General features: G+C 34.2%; 1 long non-coding RNA gene and 1 other non-coding gene across 2 annotated transcripts; one reads left to right on the top strand and one right to left on the bottom strand.

Moving 5' to 3' along the window:
• Window positions 1-2,011: 2,011 nt before the first annotated feature.
• Window positions 2,012-2,139, bottom strand: LOC125217224. The gene has a single exon (XR_007175642.1). It is a non-coding gene; the product is annotated as a U11 spliceosomal RNA (small nuclear RNA).
• A 2,934-nt stretch (window positions 2,140-5,073) lies between these two features.
• LOC125216471 lies at window positions 5,074-6,995 on the top strand. The gene is made up of 2 exons (XR_007175421.1): window positions 5,074-5,543; window positions 6,626-6,995. It is a non-coding gene; the product is annotated as an uncharacterized LOC125216471 (long non-coding RNA).
• Window positions 6,996-7,307: the final 312 nt, after the last annotated feature.

Here is a 7,307-nt window from a genome sequence, read left to right as displayed (position 1 = left end):
TATTATTACATTAGATTTAGACTTACTAAGCTACTACAACATAAATGACTACATTATAAATTATGCATTAAAAGTGATTTACACTTAAATACGTTTGTACGTATATTGACATGCCACAATCAAGTATTCAAGCATCAATCCATGTTCGATAAAAATTTGATCTTGGCTAATCAATGGGGCCATTGCCCTTTCATGTTGACAAATTATTCGTCACATCAATTTTTTCTCTTTAAAGCTCTTGACTTCTCATTTTCAATTATTTCAAACTAAAATCAAATTATTGGACACTCAAGCAATAATTAGATTTAACATCTACAACCAAACAATGACAAAAACAAAATGAGCCACATTTTTATTACTGCTATGATATAAATATAGAAATGAGTGCTGAAAATGTCCCTGCTCAAATTATGAAACATGCCCATGATCAGAAAATGGGCCCGATAAATAATTATTCTTCACATCTCAATAATGAAACAATAAAACCTTAACTCCGGCCAACAAAAAAAAAAGTCGTAGCTTCTTGTCTTTGTGGTCCAGTCCAAATCATGCCCACTTCACTAAGCATCAATTTATACAAATTTCATCATAATCATAAATCATAAGTTAAATAGGAGTAGTGAGGAGTTCTCTCGCCGTACCTAAAAAATATTAACTCTTTTTCTTTTAATTCGTCCTTGAAAAGATGAATTTTCTAATTGTAGAAACTCATTCTCTTTAACGAGATGAGTCTCATTCTCCATTAACAATATTTTAAAAACTTTTTTTTTTCTATCTCTCTCTTACTTTTGCCAAGTATGCATTAAAACTCGTGTCAAACCAAATGTTCTTGGCCTCAGAATTTTCTTTTGCAAATTGCATTCAATCATCGAATGTTCTCCACTAGACTTATCATCAATCTTGAATCCGGTATATCACACTCCTTACTCGATTTATTTAATAAATCGAATAAATAATCCCGTTCCAGTACAAATTTCATACAAACATAAAAACTCTAGTATTTTGGATTGCCTCAAGATCTTACATTTATATTTCTAGTATCAATGTTATCAAATGCAAACTCTAAATATGTTACAAATTCCAAACTATGATCTGTACCATTAAAAAATGTCAACAGATGACAAAATACCAACAATAGAAAATATCAACACAGTGTCAACGGTTGACATCATGGTAACATTGTGTTGACGCCAAAATATTGAAATTTTACTCTGTGTTGACACTAAAAATTTAGAGTTTGTACAATATATAAGTTTGCATTTTATCACTACACTATCATAATATCCAATATCTTTGGAATTCCCAAATGCAACAATTCTCTATTATCTACCAATACTTCGAAGCCGTGAAGTCGTGTATCTCCATGTGACCATGCTTTTTGAACATAAGTCCATGCTCGTTGTTCCCTTCAAGTACTCCCTCCGTCCCGGATAATTCGTCCTACTTTGACCGGGCACGGGTTTTAAGAAATCTAATGGAAAGTGAGTTGAAAAAGTTGGTGGGATGTGGGTCCTACTTTTAAAGTAGTTTTATAATAAAATGTGAGTAGGAATGAGTTAGTGGAATATGGGGTCCACTACCAAAAATGATAAAAGTGAAGTGAGACAAATTATGTGGGACAGATTAAAATGGAATACTGGGACGAATTATCTGGGACGGAGGGAGTATTTGACAATTTTTAACACAGCTTCCCAATGCCTCCTCTTGTAGTGAATGCATGAACTAACTCATTGCTCCAACTGCATATGCAATATCCGGTCGTGTACTGGATATTGGCGGAGTATCCAGTATGCTCGGACTAAGCAAATCCATCATCTGCTCCAGTGTGAATCTATCTGCTCATGAAACTATCTGCATCAAACAGGGTGGATTGGAAAGAGTGAGAAGGGATACAACTATCTGCATCAAACAGGGTGGATTGGAAAGAGGAAAGAGTGAGAAGGAGTATCCGAACGTGAATGATTAACCGCGTTCATGTTGAATGAGAAAACAAAAAAAATGTTTAATTAATAGAAAGGTCGGCCATGGAGCCAACCCTAGAAGTTTCCAAAAATGATGTCAGCCATATATGTCTTGATTTCCATACAGCACTAACCGAACTTGGGCTAGCATGGCATATTTAGCCAACCGACCCTTTTATTTTTCCACAACTAGTGTTATCACCCGTGCTATGCACGGGTCAAATTAGTTCTCACATAAAATGAGAAACAATATTAGTGTTATGTGCGCTTTAAAAATCAAATTTGTATATACTCCTTCGTCTCATCCTTCGTCGCATAAAAGATGTTTGGATGATAACATGATGTCATTTTAGAAAATGTTACACCCTTCATCCACAATAAAATAGAAAAATTTGTGTATGGCACGGGTTTTAATTTAGAATTGGTAAAGTAAGAGAGAAGGGAGAAAAGGTAATTGAGAAGTAGTTTTTGTGGAATGATGTGTAGGATTATTATTTGTTGAAAACTTTCCATAAATGAATGTGCTCTATTTTTTGTAGACATCAAAAAATGGTAAGAGCATCCGCAGCGGTACTCTTACCGCCGTCCGTCCGTGCCGCTGAGCAGGCGTTGTCCGTCTGTGCCGCTGAGCAGCTCTACGTGGCACGATTTGATTGGCCAACGGCTTAGCCGTTAACAAATTCAATTTTTCTTTTTTTTAAAAAAAAAATCATAAATAATTCGAAATAATACCAAAAATTGAAAAAAAATATATTTTTGGGTTCCCAAAAAATAGAGCCATTTTTTTGACTTTTTTTTGGATTTTTGTGATTTTTTTTATATCCCAAAATCATCTATAAATACACACATTCATCATCCACTTTTCACATCAAATTATTTCTCATTCATACTTTTTAGTTATGCAATTTTTAATTTTTAGGATTTTAATATGTAATTTTTAATTTTTAGGATTTTAATTATGTAAATTTTAATTATTTTATAATTTGTAATAGTATTTCGGGTATTTTTAATGTATTTTAATATTGTGGAAATGTTTTTATTTAAATTGAATAATAGAATGGTGAGACCCTTGAGCTTGGCCTTAGATAAGAGCACGGATGTGGGTGTCGTGCTCTTAGCTAATGACAAGGAGTAAAAGTGGGTCCAGGCCCACTTCCGTGCTCTTAGCTAAGAGCACAGATGGGGATGCACTAATTGTGCTCTATTTTTTATGGACGGAGGGAGTATTTTATTTGTAAAGTGGAGAAAAATATAATATATTTATATTAACATGGGGTGTTTTTTTTAAAAAAATGTGACATCTTTTGTGATACAACCTAAAACGAAAAATGTGACATTAATTATTTGACTTAAGAATCCGACTGTCACTAAAAAAAAAAGGAAAAATGTGACTATGTGGAGATGCGAAAAATGTGACATTAATTATGTGACTTAAGAATCCGGCTGTCACTAAAAAAAAGGAAAAATGTCACTATGTGGAGATGTAGTATATGATCAAATATATTAAAATTTGATGATATGTGTATAAATAACGATGATTTTTATTATTTTAATTTTAATTTTAAGAATTATATATTCTTTAAGAATTATATATTTTTGTTTTAATTCTTAAGCTTCCAAATTTATAATTTTATTATTAAATTATTAATATTTTGGAACAACATTAATATTATTAGCAATACAAAGAAAAAAACCTTTTCCTCGGTAAGTAAAATCATATGATTAAATTAACATTAAATTTGACGGATATGCAACTAAGTAAGCAGTTTAAAATATTCATAATGATTCCCATTTGATATAGATACAATTTTATAGATATGCATTAGATGAGCAAATCTTTTCCCAGAATCTCCAATAAGAAAGTAAAATATATTTACAGAACACTTCACTAAGTATTACAAAAATTTGTGAAACCTCAAAAATTAAACCAATCTCCACTACGTACTAAATATACTGCCTCTAGCACTTTAAATAAATATATAGTACGTGCTATTTACAAATTACACGGCTTAAATAGTTGATAATATCAAAGCCCAAAACTAAGTCTCATTTAAAGTAACCCTATATGAAAGTGGCACCACATTTCTTTCTCTCTCGATCGGCGCAACACGCATCGCTTCCACACCAACCACGCCTTCAGCTCCTCACTAAACGTCCTGATAGCCGATCCAGCCAGCCACGCCAGCTAACCTTCCGTCGCCCACCTGCTTCACAGCCCTGTCACATGGCGTGGATTCAGAAATGCTCAAGCCTCAAACGATTTCTTAAAAACCTTCACCTTTAATGCTTATTTCAAGAGGTTCGCTTTAATGAGAGAGAGAACGAAGAGGAATTTCTCCAATACTGGGAGAAAAAGAGGGCCGATTTTTGGAATACTCAATTTCAGAACCTCTCCGGCAACGGCGAGCAAATCGATGCCGAACTTAACTCCGATTGCAACTTCTTAATTATTGTGATAGGCATTTATATGATTTATCATCTGCTCCCGTATGAGTTCTCACCAGTCCAAGTAGTTTATACTTGGCGCGGTGGCGCTCGAGACAGTCTTAATTACCTTTCTAGATTTTCTTGCGTGGAGGCATCAGGAGAATTGTTCCAAAATTTTCTCCAATCCATTTCTCCAGTCTCCACCACAGCACTAATAAAGAATTATCTAAAGTAAAAAAGGGGAGTAAGAAATACTACTACGTACTTAGGTGAATTGTATCTTTACAACAATGTGAAACATCAAACCTAAGAAATTCCTAATAATGTTGATACAACCTACCAATTCACAATATCAATTCCAAAAAAACAAAACATTGTAGGGCCTTTCATTCAACTGAAAGGAAGAGAAAATCAACTTAGAGAGAGAATTTTTCGTTAATGGAGTTCTGTTAGTTTTGCTCGGTATTTATAGAAAAATATTTCAGTATTGCTCAATTTGCTCTCCTAGAAGTTGTTGGGCAAATTGAAAGTGTGGCGTGCAAACTTTTTTCTCAAGATTGCCAGCTTTTTTACTTTTTGGAATATGTACCATCTCTTGGCTACACACTGTTCTATGTGAAATTTACTTTTGCAAAGAAGACAACATCTATTTCTGTAGACTTCATACACATAAATCTAAAAACTTTTCCATATACACTCCCATTTTCCCGCCAAAATTGACTCCCAAAAACTGCCACTTTATATAATGAAAGATTCCTAACTAGGTATTTATACTGTGTGTTCCACTTCAACCCTTACTCCCTTACTTCGATATGGGATAATAATCGGCGATTTGTGACATCTGAGCTTGAGATTTTCGATGGTTCGCGAGGGTTTTTTGGAAAATGGTTGGAGGTGGGGATAGGAGGGATGAGGGATCGTTTACCGTGAGCAACACCAATGTTTTTGCGGCGCTGGAGACTTTGAGGAAGATCAAAGAAAGGGGAGGAGAAGCCGGTGTACTGGGCTCCGGCACCTCTGACAGTGAAGACGTGGGCGGATGTGGATGATGAGGACGACGATGATTACTATGCCACCACGGCTCCTCCCCATGCGATGTGGGGTGGTTCTGGTGTGGAAAAAGTGGATGAAACTCAGAAACTAGATCATTTGGAGGTATAAGGCATGAGCACTATGGTGTTTAATATGAAAATGTTTGTTTGCTTAAATGTTTGCTTTGGTTTCCTTTTCTTTACTGGGCATCTTTTGTCATTTTACAGTTAAGTCTTGTTACCTACTTGATAATATTCATGTCAATGTCCCTCATTATTTTCTTTGCTGACTTCAAACGATTTCTGAATTCTTGCATGATCCCTTTTCCCCACACCTGCACAAAATGGTGTTTTTTTATCAGAGATGTATTCTTTGAAGATTTGCAAATAATGATTTTGCCAATTGCATTTCAATTGTGCTTGTTTTCTCAACACGAGAAGTTATCCTTTCTTCTAAGGAATGGTTATTGTTGTGACTTCTGTTTAATATGCAACTTGACTGCTATGCTTCATCAACTTCATAATTTTCTTCTTCCTACTGAACTGATAATGCCAAAAGTGAGTGTAATATTGTATTTTCCCTTACGTTGTTATGTGATTTATGTATTTAGTTTGTTATAAAAAAAGTTGGACTGGCCTATCTGGTGTCACATGCATACAAGTGTTTTGGTCTATCATCCTTTCCTTTTGTTTTGTTAACATCTCCCCGATTCAATATTCTCCCTGTTCAGCATCATATAGGATGTATCTACATGTTGGTTGTATAATGATCAAACAATCTCAGACTAGTAATTATCATTATTGATCAAAATTGTAGCTTTTCAGCATGTAGTTTTCTCTTGTTCTATTGTACTGTTTCAATCTGGGGTGTCTCTCTCTTCATATCATTGTCAGTTGCACATTTATACTAATTGTAATGTAATCAATTGGGTTGTGTCTCGTTCGTTATCCTTGTTACTTGCAAATTTCTACTGATTGCTATTATGCTCTTGGCTCTTGCTGCAAGAGATCATCTGTGGATATGTAATGGCATTTAGAGATGTCACATGACTTCATAGGTTTGCAGAGTATGGTATTTGTTGCAAATAAGCATGTTGCTCATTGAGTTATGTTATATTGATTCCTTTTCTTCCTCTATTGGAATTGAGTTTGTGGTATGACTAAATTTTGTTTGGGACTTATCTCGATTTTCCATCCAAAATTTAGGAAAGTGAGAGTGAAGATGAGCTTCTTGATGAAGGTGATGAAGAACCATTATAACCAGCAGCCAATCCGGTAAGAAGAAAGTCAGAGGTGTGGTTATGGAGCTCGGATCAAATGGAGATAGATGGGTTTCTGTGGTTAATAAAACTCCGAGCTCTTGCCCTCTAGTTTTGCAGTAGACGAACTTCGAATATAATTTTGCATTTTGAACATGTTTTTTTAGTTTTTTTCTTTGTAGATTTGCCTCAGCTTTGGTTCTTTTGATGCCATCACAACTTTATATTCTCCTAATACATATCACATGTACATACTCCATATATTGATGGTGTTAGCATTTTATTCTATTGGGGAAGGCATATTGGGCTTTTATTAATTAAGTTGTTATGCAATTTATTGGTTTCTTGGGCTTATATATTCACAATTGTCATTTGATTGGTATCTATTTAATCAACATTCAAAATGTAATGTTTCAATTTTATCCACAATAACTTTATTTTACTGTCATATCATGTGTACGTCATATTCATTTCAATTTTGACCATTGTTGGACAACTGCAAAAATTAAAAAAGTTACGAGACTTGCATAACTCAGCGAAAAGTCATTGTTTAAATAATAGTAGGAGGGGAGTTATATCCATAAAAAAAAATTAAATACATATGGAATTAATATAAAATTGAGAATATG

Source organism: Salvia hispanica, chromosome 3 (assembly GCF_023119035.1).
Source record: "Salvia hispanica cultivar TCC Black 2014 chromosome 3, UniMelb_Shisp_WGS_1.0, whole genome shotgun sequence".
Taxonomy (NCBI): domain Eukaryota; kingdom Viridiplantae; phylum Streptophyta; class Magnoliopsida; order Lamiales; family Lamiaceae; genus Salvia; species Salvia hispanica.
The sequence above is the reverse complement of the archived record's forward strand: the minus strand, read 5'-3'. Positions and strand labels throughout refer to the sequence as shown.